Below are 22,809 nucleotides of genomic sequence, written 5' to 3' on the forward strand. Positions count from 1 at the left end.
GTCAAACCAGAGCCTTGGGTATGACATAAGTTTGTAAGGTCTATTAAACCTATTTCTGCATATTTATTTTTTAAATAAACAACAAAGTGACCCTTATATTCTATTTAAATAGTTTAAGAAGCGAAGTCTGGCCTTTATTTGCTTTGATTCACTTTGCTGAATGTGGCTGTTTAATGTTGTATATATTTATTCATATGCTAGCTGCACAAGCTCAAATTCCATACTTTGTTTTGACAATGTTTATCAGGAAAAATTTTAGTAACATAGCAATGTTGCTCTTAATAGCAGCATGGACAAGAAGATTGTTGTCAAGTCCAAGGGAATAAGGTAAAACACATTCTGATTGTACTTGCTTGAAGTGAAGCCACTGGATATCATTAAAGTTTGTGAGGTTGTACTGGAAGATAAAAAATATATGGATTATGGTGACACTAAAAAGTAGTACAGCATGCTTCCCAGAGTCACGTATAGGACTTTCAGTCCCATAAGTAGACGGCATTATACTCACCTTGAGTGGGTACTGTCACTTAGCAAGATTTTCTGTTACTTTGCTAGCAGCCAGTATAAGGAAGTAAGGGTTGAGCTTTTTCTACTGCATCTTCCTATGAAACCATTTAGAACTCTTTGGCAGTTACAGACACTTGCTTAAAATTTTATGTCGTAGGTGAGGCTTTATTGTAAATGGAGTTTATTTACAGAAACGTTTCCATGTTCAGTAATTACTAATACTTAAAACTTTATATCCAGGATGGGGCTACATCATAGAGACTGTTTATAGAAGCTTTTCCATTAGAGAGCAGAATGAATAGCAGAGAAGCGAGTTCTCTTCATAGAAGGGCAAATATTTAGAAGGAAGAAGGTCTGAAAGGCCTTTGTTTTAGGGGCGTGAGGGGAGGAACAGTAATTGGAATGCATTTCTTCCCTGTCACTTACAAAATTATTTAATTATGTCATGTCCTGTAGAATTTTATCTTGATTTAATGCAATAGTCTGTGGAGGTCACCGATAGTTTTAAGATAGAAAAGTGTATTTATGGATGGCTTGATGGACTCCACATGACTATGAAGAAAACCTATGCTTTTTATGTTTATTTTGTGTAACAGAATTGAGATGTTGACTTGTGGCTGTTGTAATCTGAACTGTTAGAATGAAATGTTTAACTCAATTACTCAGTTGGAAGGTATGATAATAGAAATTACAAAATTGAATAAGTTTACAAGTACAGTGGAAAAAAATGTGCATATTCAGTCACTGTCATCATATCAAGTTCTATAGTCTCCCCCTACATATAAATGGATAGTTCTTTAAATATAATGATTGAAAAATGATATTCTATTAACTCTTCCAAACCTGTGTAAAGCTAGCTATTCCCTAGTGTAACAAACATGATGTACTTATGATGTCAGTGACAAGGCTTTTCTGCAAAATGGAGATCAACATGAACATATGCAATCTCTTTGTATATTAACTTTTCAATTTTCTATAACCCATTAGAGTAGGAGCTAATAAGCAAGTGAAATTAATGATTATATTTCTAGGCTCAAGTCTGATAATCTTTATGGTGACGTAGGTCTTCTCTTTTTAGGTACTGGCCTAAACTTTTATGACTACATGTAATAAATTCAATGTCAATTATGATTGAAGGAATTGTAAAAAAATACTACTCATAGTCATCAGTGAGACAAAGATCTTCTACATGCTTCATACTTTTGAAAGACTGTTAGATTCACCTAATTTGGACTTTGAGAGAAACTTTTCAATAACTTAAGTAATTAGTGTTGTGTCAAAAATTTAATGTTATTATGTCATTTATGATATTCAAGTTAAGGAACAACATGCATGCAAGTTTTTAAGTCCTTTTTGTAAGAGAAGAGGTGTGATATGGCATTTTTGGGGGATTTTTTTTAGACTGGGTTACCTTCTATTGCACTTCAGAAGCAATTGTACGTTTTGGAGTCCACAGTCTATTAGTTTAACAGGGCAGAACAAGCTGTTGATGTCTTTCTACAGTATAAACTTCTGTAAAATGATGTGTAAAATGTCTACTTTAGGATCACTCTCTCTATAGTAACAGTAGGTAGTCTATGTTAAAATAGCATAAAACAAGATTCAAATAAATCACGAGGTATGTAAACTAGATTAGTTCTTTGGAGACCATTTAAACTCAAGAGCAGAAAGTACGTCAAAATTAGTGCTTTAGTGCTTGCAGTGGAACCCTAATATGAAAGGTAACATGGAAATCAGTTGGCTTTGGATGTTAGGGAGAATAAACTGCTGTTTTAAATGCTAACCAAATCTGTGTTCAGAGTTTAAGTATTTTGTAAATCTGGTTATGACCAATAGTGTGGTTTCATCCTGGCATATCTTAAGGTTGTTTTTTTTTCTTTTTTTTTCTTTTTTCTTTTTTTTTTTTTTTTTCACATGCCCCGTGGTATTTTCCTAGTCACTTACCAGTAACGGAATACATTTTTATGAACTCCATACAAATGTATATTTTTATTTAGCTTTTACCCAATATAATCCAGAGGTTTGGCAGCCCCCTCCCACTTTAACTGGAAGTTTGCCTACAAATGCCTAGGTAAAATCACCATTTAGATGGAGCTCTGCTTATTTGGAATGTACTTTTTTGTATGTATGGATATAATTTACTTCATTGTTTTTTGTTATTCTCGGATGTTGAGAATGGTGACCAATTTAACCACAAAGTATTTCCTCACGGTTTATATCATAAAACACGGGGGCACATTAAAAAGAATTATTGAGCAGAACCAAATTGTTCTCAAGGTTGCCACTTCGACAGATAAAAAAAAATCTGAAACTCTAACAGAAATTGAGAAAAAAAAAAACAAAACAAAAAAAAACCCGGAGAATAAGACCTTATATAAGATTCAACTGCTTGCTTACTATGTTCAGCTCATATAATACATGACTCAGACTTGTGTTCAAATTAAGGAACACCAGAAAACAGTAGATATTGCTGTAGCTTCTAGAAGAGCTATGGTAATTTAATTAACAGTGTAAGAAAGTATCTGAAACATGTGGTGGCCATCCTTTGAAAGCAGTTACTAATATTTGGAAATGATACAGGAAATAATTGCACTTCAAGAAAAAGAAAAAAGGTAAAAATAAGCTGAACTTCACTCTTCTTCCATTCCTTAAATGATGACATTAGTATGAAAATAGTATATGTTTTTTTCGTCAGGGAACCATCACAAGATAGGAGAAATAACTTGAACAGAACACAGTATCTTACCTGACTCGAGGTGAAATGTCTCTTTGCTCATAATGCTTTCCACTGTCATTTTCATTAAAAAGTTCTGGTTGAAACAACAGAACTCTAATCATGACATAAAATTTCTGTTTTACATGTAATTTAATTTCTGGCCCACCTTTGCAAATTAGTTTTTATAAGAAAAATAGTGTTATAATTTGAATATTCTTTGAAGAGGCTGGGGATCTTCTGTATTACGGGCATAATTTTTTTATGGTTATAAGAAAAATAAAACTTAATCAATTATTACTTTTTTCCACAGTCAGGCTGGTGTTAGTAATCCAAGGCTAAGGATTTTTGCACAAAGGTGGTGATAAATGCATGGAATTCTAGATTTTGAGAGGACTTTTCAGTTGACTTCCTTCTTGTAAATGCCAGGCAAAATTCAATAGCAGAAAATCAATAAAAGCAACACTAAAGGACTAATTGAGAATGAAACACATTGATAAGCATACAGCTAGTCTTAAAATAAATCATCAAGTACACTGTGGTCTGAGTTCACAATAAACTCATTATTCATTGGAATTTATCTTGATGAACACCTATCTTTTTGAGGGCAGAACCTGACCAACAGAACTTAATTTTAAATCAGATGCAGCACCATGTATTTGGCTTCCTGAAAACAGATATGGCAATAATGTTTCTGAGACGATGTCATCAACTACAAACTCCTTCAAATTTAGTTAAGTTACTTATCTTTGAAATGGTGGACATTAGATAGGAGTATGCCAGATTAGGCTTAGAAAATATAAAACCTTGGTTATTCCCATGAAACAGGGTTCTTAGTGTTGCAGACTGCAGAGCTCATTGACAGGCATTTAAAACTTGCTGTGTTGACCCATTGTGGCTTTAGACTTCTTGTCACTATTTTTCTGTGTTGTTGGATCTTAATTACCGTAGGGAGGGAGGAAGAGCTGTGTTCTTGCTATCCTTGCCTGAACATGATGGCAAGAGGCATTAGCTTGAGGTGATCAGATCTCCTCTACTCCCAGTATTGAGCAGCTGTCTTGTGGGGCATTCTGAGTGCTGCTGAAATGATACCTGAAGGAGCTGCAAAAATCTTCTTATGTTTGATGTGTTGATGCTTCAAGGTTGACCACATCCTGGTCTCTCCTAAAGAGGTGAGAAGGGCAAGAGACAGCTTTCAATGCTTTTGTTATCTTGAATAAAGGGTACTCAGGGATTAACTGGTATTACTACAATTGAATTTTACGTGACTTAAAACAGTTTTGTTACTGGCTGCATCTACCTTCTTGACAAATTCAAGACATTCCCCATTGAAGGGGCTAGTATAAAGTAAAGGACTCAGCTGGAGTCAACACAAGCCTGTACCTGAAATTACTAGTAGGTGTTCTGGGAAGGTGCCAAAATATATGATTTTTTTTTTTCATTAGGGACAGGACAAAATTACCCTGAGCTTTCATCTGAATCAGCTTTGTAACTTTTAGTTTGAAGCATTCATATAATATGTAAGGCTCTCCAATATTGTAGGATCTTAAATATCCCTGGTTTCAGTAAAAGCCTTTTTCAAAACCATTGTATCATGCTGCTGGGGGAAAAAAAAAAAAAGATAACGTGCTTGAACATATAGCAACAATGGTTGCCACAGTCACATCTTAACTCACTGGTTTGGGATACAGTATGCATGACAAAACACAATATTAAGTATTAGTTTTACATATCTACTATAAAATATGTTTCTAGGTTAAATCTTCTGAATGGTTATTCTTTTTGCATTGTTGTGGATCTGGCATGCTCTTTGCTTTACTTTTGAATATGTTCCTTAAGCTACTGGAGAGTAGTTACTGTTCATTTGTCTCAAAAGTTTTTGTTACTGTTGAAAGAATTACATCTGTTACTGAGGACAAGAACTATGAAATTATTTAAATATTTTAAAGTAACCTCTTAAAATTGACATGATGCACATTTTCAATCCAGTTGGATATCTGTGATAATGTGGGCACAAGTAGCTTCTCATGAGAATGAGAAGTATTTGTATTGAAAATAGGAGAATCTCAAATTTCCCAGAAACTTGTTTAAATGGTTAATGTTTGAAAAATAGATACTGAGTTCAGGTCTGAAGGTATGAAAATAACAAATTATAGTGCTTCTTAAGCTATCTTTCTAGACTAAACAATTACAATTTAAAGTTAACAATTTCTAGACTAAACTGAAACAATTTAAAAACCAAAACAACAACAAAAAAAATGTTGTGCACAGAAGGCTGCCTGTCTTCAGGTTTGCTTGGATGAATCTTATGATGTTGAATCTTTTCCAAATTGAATGGATGCCCTTCAAGAAACATTGATTTGGGAGATAAAGCACATTTAACTGTAGAAGTTGATGCAGAAGTCTTTGGACATCTGAAGATGCTTCAGCATTGGTATATGCTTGAACTGAGAGGATGTACCGTTAAGTAAAGAGACGGATGAGATGTTGCTTCAGTCCAGAATGTTTCACTATGTTCACTGCTTTCCCATATTTTAGTAGTCTTTAACACCTTTCAGGATATTTTCTCCTTCATATATTTTGTATTTATTAAGTTTTAAAAGGATACAAGCTGATATCAGGCAGGCTGCAAATTTCAATCAACAGGTTATAATTGGAGGACCTCAGTAAAAAGGATACTGAAAAAAAAGAACTTGAGGGGTTGTCTAATTTCATCCTTAAGACTTGTATAAAAGTTGTTTTCAGTTTTGAGTAATATTAGCCATTGCCTTACCTCATGCTGAAGATGGTAATCAATCTAACAGTGCTTTTTGCAGATTTTATTGGATTCTATTTGAGCATATACCACTTAACAGAAGAGAAAAGATGTCAGCATCTTGCTTTTTTTCCTTAATGCATATTGAGGCTGGAACAATGATTTAAGGTAACTGATGCAGTAAGTATTGAGATTCATGCAGCTAGGTGAATAAATGGTATACGAAATGGGAAAGTATGTGCACAGTTAGGTTCAGAATTTAACGCGTGGACTTTTAAGTCAGTAATGAGACTCTCTGAAATAACATAACAAAAGACTTGAAATACAGTATTGCTTTGTAGTCAGAAGACTGTTCAAGAGCACCAATCTTTCCTAAGTTTCAAAAAGAAAATATGCTAAAGAATATAATCATAAGTAGCATTCATTTAAATAATGTCTAGCAATTAATGTTGATAGAACTTATATGCCACATGTACGGGCAGGGAGCTAAAAGATTAAGTTATATAAATGTTCATTTCAAGGTCTGACTGCTTTGTTTGTATATTATTCTCAAGAATTATGAGTAATACATCTCTTAAGCCAAAGCAATTGGAATGAGTTTTCAGCAGCTTAAACCCTGTAGATTTACTGCTGAATGAAATACAATGTCGAGCTGAAGTGCCTCATCAGAGGAGAGCTGAACAGCAAGAGAAAACCAAAAGCTCTGAGTCAGAGAAGTAAGAAAAATAACTAAGAGGTGATGAGTAACTGCATGGAAATAAAAAAAAAAAAAAAAAAAAAAAAGAAAAGAAAAACGAAAAGAATTTTCTGTGTAAGTTTTCTACTTGCTGATCAGCCAGTAGTAACTTCTACTACTGTAACATATTTACAGACAAAATGGTTAACAATTTTGGGGTTAACACAAATCAAAACAAACAGCAAGACCCCCAAGCCTTTCTTGATGTGATTTTAATAGAGCATAAGATGTGCTTGTTACCACCATTCTGACAAGGGCAGAAAGATGGAAGCAGTGAGGAAGTGTAAGGCTTGGGAGGTATAACCATGTGGTTTTGAGCGAGTTGGAAGAAAGCTTTAGCAAATCCTCCTTGGAACAGTGAGGGCAGAGAAGAATTTACAATAACAATCAAGAAATGACAGTGACAGGGGCAGAGGACTTGCCCATGAGAACCAGGAAAGGTCAGCTTTTAGTGTGTCACATCCATATGTGGTACAGTTTCTAGGAAACAAGATGACATCAGGGTAGTGAGCCAGCCAGAGACACAAAAGAAATGACCACAACAGCTATTTTGAGAGTTGTCATTTCAATAAAGACAATTTAATTCCTGAACTTTCGCAAGTTCAGGCAGTTACAGAGTTCAGCTCATCTGTCATTCTTCTCTGAAACAGTCTCCTGATATCTGCAAGTGCTTGAAAAATCTGAACTCTCTCCATTGCACTAGAAACCATGCATAGTTTTGGATTTGTTTTTAATTTGAGTGCTGTTGGACTGCTTTGGATTCAATAAACAAACAAAAGCCACGAGGGCAGAAATGAAATATTTTGTTTTGGATTTTATATGCCCAAGGAAATTCTCAACTTGGAAATTCTCATTTATGACAGGCTGGGTCAAAAGGTTGGTCCAAACTGACAAATCTCATCTTACCTTAATTGCTACTTTGTGCTATAGGGTTAGTATTAAATTTTATGCAGCTGAGGTCTTTTTTTTGAACAGTAGTATAAGTAGGTGTATCAAAAAAATTTCACCAGTATGTTCTGTGCTAGGTCAAGAACAAAGTAGTTCGACCCACTCACAATCTTCTCAATATTAACTAGTGATAACGATGAAAGTCTTTACTGGTTATGGTTCTTTATATAGCTCTGAGTTGCATTGAGCTTCTATCTATCTGTATTAGAAAAGGTATTTTTGAGCTTTCTTGGGAAAAGCAATACCATAGGTGTTTCGCAATATTATCAAAGAGACTTACTAAACTTTTTTGATCCACTTAAGAAAAGACAACATAGAATAATCACACCATAGGCCTTTATTTTGAAAGAGTTTTCTTCCTTAAAATTTTGCCTATTAACTTACACTGCCTTTATTTAGTTTGTGCTGTCAATATAGTATTCTGAACAATATCATGTAATTTCATCTTCATACGATGAAAGTGTTTAACTGTGAGATCTTCAGACATCTAAAAAATATCCTGTAGAGAGTTGCAGCATGGCCTATTGTTTTGTTTTCTGTTGTCTAGGTGTTTTGCCTTGGACAATCTTCTATTTCTTTTAGAACTTTTCAGATATAGCATGCCACTAATCCTTTTGTTATTCACTATTCAATTAATATTCTTTTATTTATCTATTTCAAGCTTGTTCTGCTGGCTGGATGCTCCTCATCACTGAACTGATTCGCTGTGACTTCTTTTCTTTATTGCTTAATAGGGGGTTTTCATGCCTTCCAAGCTGTCTGTGCATCAGAAGGAGTAATTCATCATATTGTATTAGATTTCACATAGCAATAAATGCCAGATGAAAAATAAAGATATCAGTTACCTGACAAAGAAATTGCATAAAGCTTTATAAAAATGAAACTATTAAATTAATTGTATGATTTCTTCTGCAAGTTTAGTCCTTGTGTGTGCTTCAGATGCAGTGTCCAGTAAATCACGGTGTAAGAAACCATGAAACACCTTGTACCACCTGATGATGGGCCAGAGAGAGACCTAATAATGTGTTTGGGGTGCAAATACTCTTTTGTAAATGACAGCTAGAGGAAAGAGATAGTACTCTAACCATTCTCCACTGGCCAATCTGACTGGTGTGTGAAGAAAAGCATGTAACAATTCATAAAAACATCCCAATAAAGTGCCTCAGGGATATGTGATAATGCTTAAAATTTTCAGTCTTGCATCAGCTGTAAGGGAAGTAAAGAGCCTTTGTCTCTTGTTCAGGTGAAGAATTATGATGTGTGGTGTGATGTATTTGTAGTTTTTTTAATTAAAGTGTTTATCATAAGCAATAACCTGAAGGGAGAAAAGTTTCTGTTCAAGTTAGCATGAGCCAGGTTCACATGTACTGGGCAAGGACCACTTTGAAGCGTGTACTTAACATACTTTTTAGTCCCAGAGGAAATTTCTGTGACCTGGAGAACTAAGTTTCATTTCCTTCCTTAGAGCAGTAAGAAAGCATTGGATAGAAAGTGATAGCAGAAAAATTTGAGTAGTTCCTTTAATCTTGTCAAACAGATCATTGTTACAGAGTTGTAAGCATTCATAAGAAAAGACTTAGCTCACCTGACTTTCCAGTATGTAGAACATGTTATTGAAACTGTGCATGTGAAGTAATTAAAAATGCTTCAGTGATGGAATGTACAAATGATTTTTATAGATGGACTCTAGTATGTGGCTTTGTAGCAGATGCTGCAGTCAGGGGCTCTTGAATGTTCTAGATGAACAGGTTTGCTCTTGGATAATTTAAGGTTAAAAAAGCTTATAAACACTAAGAAAACCTGGGGAAGCAATAAGTCATGGTGAAAACCTGTTGGTCTCATCCAGAGAAGTTGCTGCAGAGCACCCAGGTAATATGGTTTGGGTTTCTTTTAGCAGCTCCACCTAAAATTAAAAACACAACAGTAATTCAATGTGGTGCCACCCAAACCCACATGGGTTCTCTCAAACTACTGGAAGGGCTAACTCCAATTTGCACCACTGCTGGAAGGAATGGGCGGCTTGTAAGGAACCTGGGGATGTGAAACTGCACCCATACAACTGCCACAATGGCTATGTCAGGAGCCTTTGGGGAGAGAGGAATAAAAACCTGCAAGGTATTCAAAAGAGAATAAAAGCATGACATGCTTTTTACTGAGCATAACATCTACTACCTGAAAGGATTAAAAGATGACATTGTTCTAATCTAAATATTTTTGAGGGAGAGAGTTTTTTATCAATAGACTGCCTTTTTAATATAGCAGAGAATGATGAGATTCTGCAGTTGAAAGGTGAAACTGAGTTTAGAAATGAGAAATGTATTTAACAGTGGAAGTAGCTAACCATTGAAATGTCTTCGCTATGGATATGCTTGCTTTGACCTCATTTGACCTTTGAAAAATTGTTTATCTTGAACTTCTGTTTGAGCTGTATGGTTGACTTGGAGACTCCAGGCAGAAATATCGGTTGGAGTCACTTGGCTTGTTGTAGCAAAAAGGGCAGGCATTTTTGCCTGCAGTGTTATGGCTTTTAGAATATAGGAACCTGAGTTACAATACATAGTTAGATTGCTTGACCCAGCTCACAGCTTGTATGCTATGGCAATTACTTATACTGTATTCATCATTCAGAAGTGAGAACTTGAATTCTGTTGCTGCTCACCTCTACAAGTGTGTGTTAAGCTTCTTTCCAGTCAAATGTTCAAGGCGTTTAAATTTTCTGTGGTTCAGAGAACTGTGAAGGATATTAAGTTATTTAAATGGAAGTGTTTAAGAAGTATTACAATTAGTATTATGCAGTAATAATAATGATTAAAAAAAGGAACACTAAGTGCGCCAAATGTTTGTTGGAAGCTGTTTAGGTAAACCAAAATTCAATCAGCACTAAAGATACTTCATACATTACTATTTAAACAGTATCACGGAGCAAGGACTGCTGGAAACAGGCATGTCAATCATACTTTCATATTGTCACGCTTGCTCAATGCATGTCATGAATAAACAATAGTAGCTTGAGGAGTTTTTGTGCATGAAAAATGTTACCAAAATGATGAAAATAGAATTAAAACTACTGAAGTTTGTTTATGGCCTCTCATAGAGTATGTTGTCCGCAACATTATGAACATAGTGCAATCTATGTTGTCTGTACATTTTGTAAAACTTTTATACCAACAGGCTTGCATGTTCCACAATGGGCTTTACAGGAACATGAATATTCAAGCTGGATCTAGTTGTTTCACTTCAATAATTGCAATTAGAACTTGTCTAAAGGACTGGGTCTTAGACCACGTATTAGAACTAACCATTAAAATTACACAGAGTGATAATATATATATACACACAAACATTAGGTATTCAAACTATTTGAATTTCCAGGTTTGTTTCCTTCCCTTGAGAGCATTTTTACTCAAGTAAAAATTGCTGTTCGGATATGGAGAAGCCATAATAATAAGCAACCCAGCGTAACTTCAGCTTTGATGCTAACCATGTCAATGTCCATGGGGCTGACTTGAATTGGGTTTAATACTTTCTCACTGTGGGTGAGAAAACTCTGTCTCATTGCAAGCAGAATACTGAATGGCCATCTGGCAAAAGACCCAAAGTGAGATACAGTGAAGAATCTTAATGCTAGACAAAATGGGATAATACAGACTGTAAATGATTATTTCTTGACAAATTGAGCAGAGTCTGAGGAGCTGTTTCTCAGCTTGATGCTGGTGAGTAAGACTTGTTATTGACAGAATCAGTGTATGTAGAAGAATGAAATGCTTTTTCTTTTTTTCCTTCTTAAAAAGGTATGCTATGGTTTGGTCAGACAAATCTGGGTTTTAAACTCATTTAAGCACTTAGAATATGTGGTGGTGAAGTCCCTTTCTAGAACCTGTAGTCATGTGAATCAGTTAGTTTCTATCTCCCTTGCAGCACTGAGAGCATTTTTAAGGTAGAAAGTTCATCGCTACTGAATAACTTTCAGGGAGGATCAAAAAAGGAGCTAGTTGGAAAAACACAAATACACAAACTCATGCCAGAAATGCTAACTTCTTAGTTTGGTCATGTTTGTTCCATTTCTTGGTTCACTGGAATATAAGTTTAAGATTAACCAATGCCCATGCCTTTGCTTAAATCTCATAGGCTTCAGTTCCCCTTAGGTGTTTGTTTTTGCAACAGAAAAATTTTCCTTACTCAACTCAGCTTGGTTTCTCATTGAACATACTGAACCTGAATTCAGCTGAATAAACCGAAGCAGCTTGAGAAAGAACAAATTATGAGTTTTTGATTGGTGGTTAATATTGTTAGCACTAGCTCAGTAAAGATTTGATGAACAAGCTTAATCTCTTAGGCCAACTATCATTTGATCTAAATTATGTATATACACTGTAATTGCCATTATAAAATTATTCCAAAGAAAGCTGAAGCTTGGTAGAGGTGAAAATTACAGTTTTTTGTAAAGCTCCTATTAGGTATGTCAAATTGTCCCTTCTAAGCAACTTAGAGCCTCCCATAACACAGTTAATACCTTTTTGTCAGTATTGTGTGCTTTTAAAAAATTTTCTGGTTCTTAAAAATATGTTGTATTAGCATCCTGAAAATTAATAATGACTACGTAAGGAAAAAATGTGAATGGGATTTTATGCATTTTTAGCTTAAAATGTACTCTATTGTTAATTTAAGCTATACTAACAATGTGCAAGGATGGCTTCTAGCTCTGTCTCCTTGTGTTTATATTCAGACATCATCCCTTCTGTGAACACAAAGAATGTCTCAGATGCAGAGTTGTCCCTTGCAGATTGCAAAGGAATACAACTTGCCGTAACAGCCACGTTTCTGCACTCCATGAGGAGTTGCACGAAAATGATGTGGTGGGAAGCAAACCACGCTATAGAGTAGCAGAGTGTTGCAGCTGCTGCTTTTTAGAGTGGTATAAATAAAACTTCAAAAGCTGGGCTTTCACTTACTCTCTAAAGTATTTTCTCAGTCTCTAACTTGAAAATAGGATCTTTATAGAAAAGACCATTGTTATCTAAACAACAATGATGTTCAATTTATGTTAGCTAAAACAGAACCCTAAGTTTTATTTTTTACAGCATGCCCGTCAACATATTGGGCAAAGTTAGTTAAAATGGTACTTGGCTTTGCAGCATAACCAGGCATGTCTGTTACAGGTGAAACAGGCAAACAAAGTGTACTGCAATTTAACGATTTCTTGTTGCACTGTGACTTGATGAAAACCACTACTCTAAACACGAATTTGGAATATAATGAATTATGAAGATTTTTTTTGAGTAAGATTTAATGGTGTCAGATTTGACTTTGCTTTGGGATTGTGGGGATTGTGTGTAGTTTGGTTGAGGCATCATTTGATATCTCTGCAGAGTGGGCACCACTACAGATACATCGGAGGAAAAAAAAAAAACAAAAACTAGTTGGTTACTGTGTTCTCCCTTTTACTGTCAGTTGGCAAGATTTAAAGACATTTCCAGCTCTGCTTTCAGAGGCTCTTTCAGAGGCTGTAAGAAGATTGGTCTTCAATACCACCTCTACTGCTATGCTCTAACAGTCAACTTTTCTAAATTTACAGTCTTGCTGTACTCGGACTTCACAGAAGGTTGTTGTAGAAGTCAGCTAAATTCCATAACTCAATTACCCAGTTTCATAGCTTAAATGTGCTTTTAAATTCTTTGCAAGTAAGCTTTGAAGATATTGCACTCTTTCTTTAGTGGAAGACCTTGGATTTCCATTACAAGGCTCTTATGAGGGCAGTGTCAGTTTGACCCCTCCATATTTTTTGCTTAGAACATGGAGCACAGCTCTTAAACTTTGTAAGGTGCTCTGTTACCTTCTGTGATGGACTGAGCGCGTGATCGATCACTTGGTAACAGTAGTTTCCTTCAGGTTATATATGAAATACAGCCTAAAAAAAAAAAATAAAAAAATGGTGAAATTAAAAAAGAAAAAAACACCCAAAGAAAACCTGTCTTGTCAGCTCCCTTGCCTAGCTTCTTATTTTTGCTTCTATACAGCTGTATAGTCTTCTACATGTATTTGAGAAAATACCTAGTCACTTCATCCATGTTAAAATTGACTAAGCAGGATTAGGGATGCAGGGATCCAGACTCACCGTGCCTCCATGGAAACAGCTCTTCTGGCATAAGGGGTGGATACAGTGGAAGCTTTGAAATGAGTAGAATTATTTGGGATGAATATGGGGCTACCTCTTTAAATAACTCTTTGGTTCTATAAAAGTGTTAGTCAAAGTAGGCAAAAGTTATGTTAGTACTTCAGAGACAGAAAATACCGTAATTTGGTCGCTACCCAGTAGCTGCTGTTAGCCTTCTTACTCGAACTGCACTCAGTAATTAAGGGTGAAGCACTCTTATATGGGCCATTAGTGATGTGACTGAACTGTTGTCCCCTGGCACAGTCTGCTAGATAAGACAAAACTGAACTGCATCTCTCAATATTTTTAATAGTGTTTGCTAAACTCAACAGCTGGAACTCAAATTGCTTGGACTATTTGCACCTATATTAAGTGAATTTAAAGAATGTCTCAAGTAGGAATTATGCCAGTGGTGTGTTAAGACTTCCTTCACCATTCGAGGATGAGCTTTTTGGTGAGCTGCATCACTTCTCTTGACTGGTGCTGCAACTGGCTGAAAAAATGTAGTTTTCCATTTTACCATTACCTTCTGGCTAATATGTTGGGTTGTGGCCAACTGATGCAGACAAGGTGGGATGAATACCGGTAGAATCACAGAATCGTCTAGGTTGGAAGAGACCTCCAAGATCATCTAGTCCAATCTCAGCCCTAACACTAACAAGTCCTACACTAAACCATATCACTAAGGGCTACATCTAAACGTCTTTTAAAGACCTCCAGGGATGGTGACTCAACCACTTCCCTGGGCAGTCCATTCCAATGCCTAACAACCCTTTCAGTAAAGAAGTTCTTCCTAACATCCAACCTAAACCTCCCCTGTCGCAACTTTAACCCATTCCCCCTCGTCCTGTCACCAGGCATGTGGGAGAACAGACCAACCCCCACCTCTCTACAGCCTCCTTTAAGGTACCTATAGAGAGCGATGAGGTCTCCCCTGAGCCTCCTCTTCTCGAGGCTAAACAACCCCAGCTCACTCAGCCGCTCCCCGTAAGACTTGTTCTCCAGACCCCTCACCAGCTTCGTTGCCCTTCTCTGGACTCTCTCGAGCACGTCCATGTCCTTGTAGCGAGGGGCCCAAAACTGAACACAGTACTCAAGGTGCGGCCTCACCAGAGCCGAGTACAGGGGGACAATCACCTCCCTAGACCTGCTGGCCACACTGCTTCTTATACAAGCCAGGATGCTGTTGGCCTTCTTGGCCACCTGACCACACTGCTGGCTCATATTCAGCTGCCTATCAACCAGTACTCCCAGGTCCTTCTCTGCCAGGCAGCTTTCCAACCACTCTTCTCCTAGCCTGTAGCGCTGCTTGGGGTTGTTGCGCCCCAGATGCAGGACCCGGCACTTGGCCTTGTTGAACTTCGTACAGTTGACCTCAGCCCATCGCTCCAGCCTATCCAGATCCTCCTGCAGAGCCTTCCTTCCCTCGAGCAGATCAACACACGCACCTAACTTGGTGTCATCTGCAAACTTACTGAGGGTGCACTCAATCCCCTCATCCAGGTCATCGATAAAGATATTAAAGAGGACTGGCCCCAGCACTGAGCCCTGGGGGACTCCACTAGTAACCGGCCTCCAACTGGATTTGGCTCCATTCACCACAACTCTTTGGGCCCGGCTATCCAGCCAGTTTTTAACCCAACAAAGCGTACGCCAGTCCAAGCCACAAGCAGCCAGTTTCATGAGGAGAATGTTGTGGGGAATGGTGTCAAAAGCCTTACTGAATTCAAGGTAAACCACATCCCCAGCCTTCCCCTCATCCACCAAGCGCGTCACTTGGTCATAGAAGGAGATCAGGTTTGTCAAGCAGGACCTACCTTTCATAAACCCATGCTGACTGGGCCTGATCGCCTGCTTGCCCTGCAAGTGCTGCGTGATGACCCTCAAGATAATCTGCTCCATGAGCTTCCCTGGCACTGAGGTCAAGCTAACAGGCCTATAGTTCCCCGGGTCTACCCGCCGGCCCTTCTTGTAGATGGGCGTCACATTTGCTAGCCGCCAGTCAACTGGGACCTCCCCTGATAGCCAGGACTGCCAATAAATAATGGAAAGCGGCTCGGCCAGCTCCTCCGCCAGTTCTTTCAGTACCCTCGGGTGGATCCCATCCGGCCCCATCGACTTGCGTACATCCAAGTGCTGTAGCAGGTTGCCAACCATTTCCTCATGGATAGTGAGGGCCACATCCTGCTCCCCATCCCCTTCCACCAGCTCAGGGTACCAGGTATCCAGAGAACAACTGGTTTTGCCGCTAAAGACTGAGGCAAAGAAAGCATTAAGCACCTCAGCCTTTTCCTCATCTTTTGTAACTAGGTTTCCCCCCGCATCCAGTAAAGGATGGAGATTCTCCTTAGTCCTCCTTTTTGCGTTGATGTATTTGTAAAAACGTTTTTTGTTATCTTTAACGGCAGTAGCCAGGTTGAGCTCCAGATGAGCTTTGGCCTTTCTAATTTTGTCCCTGCACAGCCTCACAACATCCTTATAGTCCTCCTGAGTAGCCCCCCCTCTTTTCCAAAGATTATAAACCCTCCTTTTTCTCCTAAGCTCGAGCCACAACTCTCTGCTCAGCCAGGCCGGTCTAGTTCCGCGTCGGCTCGTCTTTGGATACGTGGGGACAGACCGCTCCTGAGCCATTAAGATTTCCTTCTTGAGGAGTGCCCAGCCTTCCTGGACTCCTTTGCCCTTCAGAACCTCCTCCCAAGGGACTCTGCCAACCAGTGTCCTGAACAGCTCAAAGTCAGCCCTCTGGAAGTCCAAGACTGCGGTTTTACTGGTCCCCTTCCTGACTTTGCCAAGAATAGAGAACTGAACAATTTCGTGGTCACTCTGCCCAAGACAGCTCTCGACCACCACATCTCCCACCAGTCCGTCACTGTTTGTGAACAGAAGGTCTAGCGGGGCACCTCCCCTGGTAGGCTCTCTAACCAGCTGCGTCAGGAAGCTATCTTCCACGTTCTCCAGAAACCTCCTAGACTGCTTTCTCTGGGCTGTGTTGTGCTTCCAGAATATGTCTGGGAAGTTGAAGTCCCCCACGAAAACAAGCGCTGACGATTTCGTGGCTTCTGCCAGCTGCCTGTAGAACTCCTCATCAGTCTCCTCATCCTGGTTCGGTGGTCTATAACAGACCCCCACCAGGATGCTTGCCTTGTTGGCCTTCCCTCCGATCTTAACCCACAGGGACTCAACCTTATCATTCCCAGCCTCAAGTTCCTCAACATCTAAACACTCTCTAATATAGAGAGCCACACCACCACCCCTCTGTGCTGCCTGTCCCTTCTGAAGAGCCGATAGCCAGGCATTGCAGCACTCCAGTCATGAGAGTGGTCCCACCACGTTTCCATGATGGCAACCAAGTCATAGCCTTCCCGCTGCACGATGGCATCCAGCTCCTCCTGTTTGTTGCCCATGCTGCGTGCATTAGTGTAGATGCACTTCAGTCGGGCCATTGCCTTCTTCCCCGGCTTTGGCATTGTTCCCCCTGGCACAGCTCAAACAAGCCTTCTTTCAGCCCCATCCCCCCTCTTTCCTAGTTTAAAGTCCTCTCAACGAGCCCTGCCAGCTCCTGGGCTAGGATCCGTTTTCCCCTTAGAGATAGGGACCCATCTGCGGCCATCAGGCCGGGTGCCGAGTAAAGCGCCCCATGGTCAAAAAACCCAAAATTTCTGTGTTGGCACCAGCCTCTGAGCCACGTGCTAATCAGGTGGGCTTTCCGTGTCCTCTCGGTACCCCTCCCTGCTACTGCAGGGATAGATGAAAACACCACCTGTACTCCCGCTCCATCCACTAACCGTCCCAAAAAAGAAGCAGAGGGACAGTGAAACTGCATAAGTAGATGCAGCTGAGGAGTCTGGGGTTAGAAGCAAAGGCATGGACTTGAGATTGAATGAAAAATTCCTGAAAGTTGTTGGAAATTACTATTGTTATATGTAATAGTATTTCAAGCTTGTGGAAGTTATTAAGCATCTTCTCTCTCTAGTCTACATTTGGCTATCTGTTTTGTGTATCTTGAATAGCTTGTTTTGAAACTGATTGCTAAATGTTCATACATGCTGAATGTAATTTTTAAAAGTGATTTTTTATGGAATGTACAGCCAGCTTCTAAAGAGCCTAAATAATCTTTGAAAATGTGGTTGGACTGTCTCAGAATATATTCCTGTTTAGCTAGTAACAATGCACAGGCAGAAGCTATTATCAAGAACCCTCATTTTAAGAAATGGTAGCAAACAGCACAGCTAATGGCATGCTTACCAGGCATGCCAATATCAAGTCTTTTGTATATGAAGGAGAAAAGATAAATTGTGTAAAAATTGCATCATGTTTTTTATGAAGATTGTTGAAGTGGAAGTCTATATTGAAGAAGAGTGTTCTAGTCACATGCTTTAGAGGATGGCTATTTTTTTTATTGGCGTGGGAAGAGATCTTTTTCCTGACTCAAATATATTGTTAGTTCTTTTCTATGGCACAGAGACATGACCACAAGAGATTTTCTTTGACTTTTATTCAGAGAAATGAAATTTGCTAATACAGTAATCTGGATTTCTGCACCACGTGATTATTCTTTTTTTTTGTTTTGTTTTGTTTATAGGGTGTGCATTTTATTCTGTTCCAGCTGAATGAATCTACCAAGTCTGTAAGCTACCTATAATACAGTTCTCATATGAAATACTACAACCAGCATAGTAATTCATATGTCCATATGGAGCATTCTCTTTGTCCTTCCTTACATTTAAACCTGAAAGGAATTGGATAAGCTTTTTTCTCTTATTTACTTTTTTTGAGAAGGTTGCCTGAAATCTGTAAAGTTGTTAGTGCTTAAAAGTGTAAGTGTATTCTAGATTGTCAGACTGGTAATAGAAATTTAGTCTATAATGTTGAAACTTTCTTGAGGAGGAACTTGGAAAATTTATTTTGAATGTACTTGGAAAAAAATCTTAGGCTTTTTTGAAATGATGGAAGGTAACATCAAAAATGAATAGGTGTATATTATCCTGTAATGTCTTTTAAAGCAACAATTTACATCAAGGGTCATAATAGTTGGGAGTAAGGAGTCAATAATATGCTAAATAGTGATGACATGAGAACTGTTGCATTTCTAGGATAGAGGTGAGCTCTGAGAAAACAGTGCTGTAACAAGGTGCTGCAAGGAGAGGGCTCCTGAACTGGGCTGGAAGTCATGAGGGTGTGGATACAGTTGGGCACAGGCACCAGTACCCTGGCAGAACAGTTATCTCCCAGGGCTCTTTTCCTGCTCAGGATCCAAAACCCAGGCTGGCCCTGGGTTGTTTGAAACTAAGTGGTTTCTCTTAAAGATCCTTTCTGCAATTTAAAACTCTCATGCATCTTTCAAGTTGGAAAGGTGGCAACTAGGGTCATGACATCAGCTTAAATGCTTTTTATCCTACTCTTGGTGTCAAAAGCAGTGCAATGACCTTTACGAAACAAACAAACAAAAAAATAGCATACACAGTATACACTTACAAAGTCTGTGTCAAATTCAAACTCTGTTTTCACCACACCTTTCATGAAACAAATGGATTACTGAATTTAACATACTGCTAACTTTTTCTTCTCAGCAGAAGTGGATATTCTCTTCCAGGTGGAAATCTTACGATAGGATGATACATGTACTTGTTGGGGAAAGTGAGAGATTTGAGTTATGGAAAAAAAGAAAAAAAAATCACATACGAGTTTCTGTTTTCTACCCTGAATTAAAATCTAGTTGGAAATGTGAGTATTTTTCTTTATTTCTGAGTAGAAATATTGAAGTATAGAAAAGAGTAGTCTAAGAGTATAAATAAATATTCTGGAACCCCAACAGAAAGCCAAGTGACCACAATTGTAGAGTTGTATGAGAGCTGTCTTCATCTTTCAAGCTGCCTGTATTTTTCCACTGAAACAAGAAATGTACTGTAAAATCTTTTCAGACCCAGACCTGTCAAATACATATCCTATCTTATCTTGGTGTTTTTCCTTAATTATCTCAACACAGACAATGTTGAATCACTTCAGCTGGTAGGTGTGGCAATACCATAGGGGTTAAAAAGGGAATAAAATAACAAAAGGATCTCAGCTCATTATTGGCTTTTATCAGCTGTGATACAGAACAAAATGTCATTGGTTTTAACTATGTTTGTACTCAGTCTGATATCACTTCCCACAAGACATCTGCTGGAAGATTTAATTTTGTCACACTGGTAAATGTTTTTGCCAGGGGAATGAGTTGAATGTACGTAGTTAATGATAGGACATGTCTGCTATTGTGCTGACAGAAACATCTTCTATCTAGATGTAAATATTTTACATAAGCTTAAAAGACAAAGGATAACTTGTTTTCCACAGTTTGTAGGTACATCAGTGTAGCAAAGGGTAAAAACATTAGTCACGTTTCTCTGAATAGATTGGCTGGGGACAAGAAAATCTAGAATAGCTTGCTAGTTAAATTGCAAGCACATGTCTACTGGCCTGTCTTGATAAGAAAGATGTGATCTCTGTAAGGGGAAAGAGATAAAAGACTAGAGGGAGTATAGTTTAACCAAAAATGAAAAGCAACTTTCTATCTCCAACCAGTGAATAGGTTATATTCTGTAATTAATCCTGCTCATCAGATTAAAAATTGTGTAATGGTAAAGAAAAGTAGATACCAACAAAGGCAAAAGACTCGATAGAAGATACGTTGGAAAAAACATTAATGGTAACACATTATTTCAACAAAGGAACAGCCAAAAAAGTCCAGCAAGGAGCCACCCATGTTAAGTGATCTTTTCCTGTTATTTTTGGAGACTTGTCAATCAGAAAACTCTATCATTGGTGTATTGGCTTTATCTTCTAGATTTTGGACATTTGGATCTTTTGAACACTCCTAAAAGCTTGAAAACAGAAACTGAGGAAATGGGAAGAAGGGAAAAAAACAACAAACGATACTCAAGTTGCTTTCTCTATTTTCATCTTTCCATTTAAATCAGATTTTCTTTGTCCTTTTGCCAGTTAAGTTGTATGAAGAATAATGTAAAAACTTATCTGCTAAAGTATGAATTTCAGGATTATCTTGCTTGTCTTAGTCACTTGTTTTAGCAATCTTTCACTTTCTTGTAAGGGCAGCTGGGTCACTAAAATTTGAGTTCAAAGGCAATGTGCTTGGAACATCCAGTCTTACAGGAGTTATTTTTAGGCAAACTTACATCAGCAGGCTAAAGGGAGACATTCACTCTAACAGACTCTTTTCTTAGGTGCACTTATCTGCATGTCCAGCAGATAGTAAATGTCTCACTAACATCATTGTGTGCTGCAGAGGAACACATCCTTGAAGACATGTTTGAGCAGGAGCTTCCAGCATCCCTCCCTTTCAGATGAAGCACTGAAATTAATACTTAGCAGGACAAAAAAAGGGCTAATAGCTGAACATTGTTAAGACAACTTGTATTCATGGTAAACCAGCACTTCCAAATTACATTTATCTCTTGATGAATTGTTGAAAATCCTTTCAGTCCCAAATCACTATTTTATCTTCAAATAGCAAGTGCTAAGGTTCTTCACAGTTCTTAACAGTTCCTCAGTTAAAAAAAGCTAGAAGTTTTAAAACAGTAAGTAGTCATGCTTTTGTTTCTTTCAAGTATGCAGTGTATTAAAAAGATAGCAAATGGAATTATTTCATCTGTTCTCTAGACTGGTAAGGATCTGACCTGAAATTATATTTGTCTCTTTCCTTTTATTAAGCTAAAATCCACAGCCACATTGTGGAGTTGGCGACATTGTTGTTCTTTTCAGCCAAATTCAATAACTCATAGTAAATGACAGCTTTTAAATTCTGCAATCACTATACTCCTTAAGAGTGTTCTGTTAGCGTGGTTCTTTGTATTGTCTTCCTTGGAATCACAGAATCACAGCAAATCCCAGGTTGGAAGGGATCTGCAAGGATCACTGAGCCCAACTCCTGGCTCCATAGAGCACCAACCAAAAATCAGACCCTGTGTCTGAGAGCGTTGTCCAAAGCTTCTTGAACTCCCTCAGGCTCGGTGCTGTGACCACTGCCCTGGGGAGCCTGTCCCAGTGCCCGACCACCCTCTGGGTGCAGAACCTTTCCCTAACACCCAGCCTGACCCTCCCCTGTCCCAGCTCCATGCCGTCCCCTCGGGTCCTGTCGCTGTCCCCAGAGAGCAGAGCTCAGCGCCTGCCCCTCCGCTCCCCTCGTGAGGGAGCTGCAGGCCGCCATGAGGCCTCCCCTCAGCCTGCTCTGCTCTGGGCTGAACAAACCAGGGGACCTCAGCTGTTCCTCATGCGTCTTGTCCTCTAGACCTTTGACCACCTTTGTAGCCCTCCTTTGGACACTCTCTCATAGTTTTATGGCCTTCTTATACTGTGGTGCCCTAAACTGCATGCAGCACTTGAGGTGGAGACCTCACCAGTGCAGAGTGGAGTGGGGTAATCACTTTTGACTAGCTAGCAGTGCTGTGCCTGAGGCACCCCAGGGTAGGGCTGGCCCTCCTGGCTGCCAGGGCACACTGCTGGCTCTTACTCAACTTGCTGTCAACCAGAACCCCCAGATCCCTTTCTGTGGGGTTGCTCTCTAGCCTCTTGCCCCCCGTCTTCCCTGGAATAAACTGTTGTTTCCTTTTCTTCCCTGTTAGCTGAAAACATAGATGTATACTCTCTCTAGTAGAGACAGTGCTGGGGGAGCTGAAAGGGTATTTTTTCATTTGCATATTCATTTCTTTGGTTGTACTTCATCTAGATATTTGGCACAAGCCTTTCATTTCTGAACAAAAATGTCTGTTCTTGGGTTTGTCCTCCCCCTGCTTTCCCTCTAATGTTTAGATACCTTCATGTCTTCCTGGGACATTACATTGGTAACTACTATTTATGTTTTTTGTTTGTTTGTTTTTGTGAGGTATTGTTAAAAGATTTCACAGTTGTTCATTTTGCACGTTCCTGATAGGGAAGTACAGTCATTCTTATTCTAAACCTCAATTTTTCTTAGTATTTCTTATGCCTTTTCATGCAGG

At 38.7% G+C, this 22,809-nt stretch overlaps 1 long non-coding RNA gene across 1 annotated transcript; it reads right to left on the minus strand.

Moving 5' to 3' along the window:
* Positions 1 to 2,617: 2,617 nt before the first annotated feature.
* Positions 2,618 to 9,399, minus strand: LOC308176777. Its single transcript, XR_013938595.1, has 2 exons — positions 9,245 to 9,399; positions 2,618 to 4,384 (listed from the first exon to the last, which is right to left on the minus strand). It is a non-coding gene; the product is annotated as an uncharacterized lncRNA (long non-coding RNA).
* Between the last annotated feature and the right edge of the window lie 13,410 nt (positions 9,400 to 22,809).

Source organism: Anser brachyrhynchus, assembly GCF_964034855.1.
Source record: "Anser brachyrhynchus genome assembly, chromosome: 1".
In the NCBI taxonomy this organism is placed as follows: Eukaryota; Metazoa; Chordata; class Aves; order Anseriformes; family Anatidae; genus Anser; species Anser brachyrhynchus.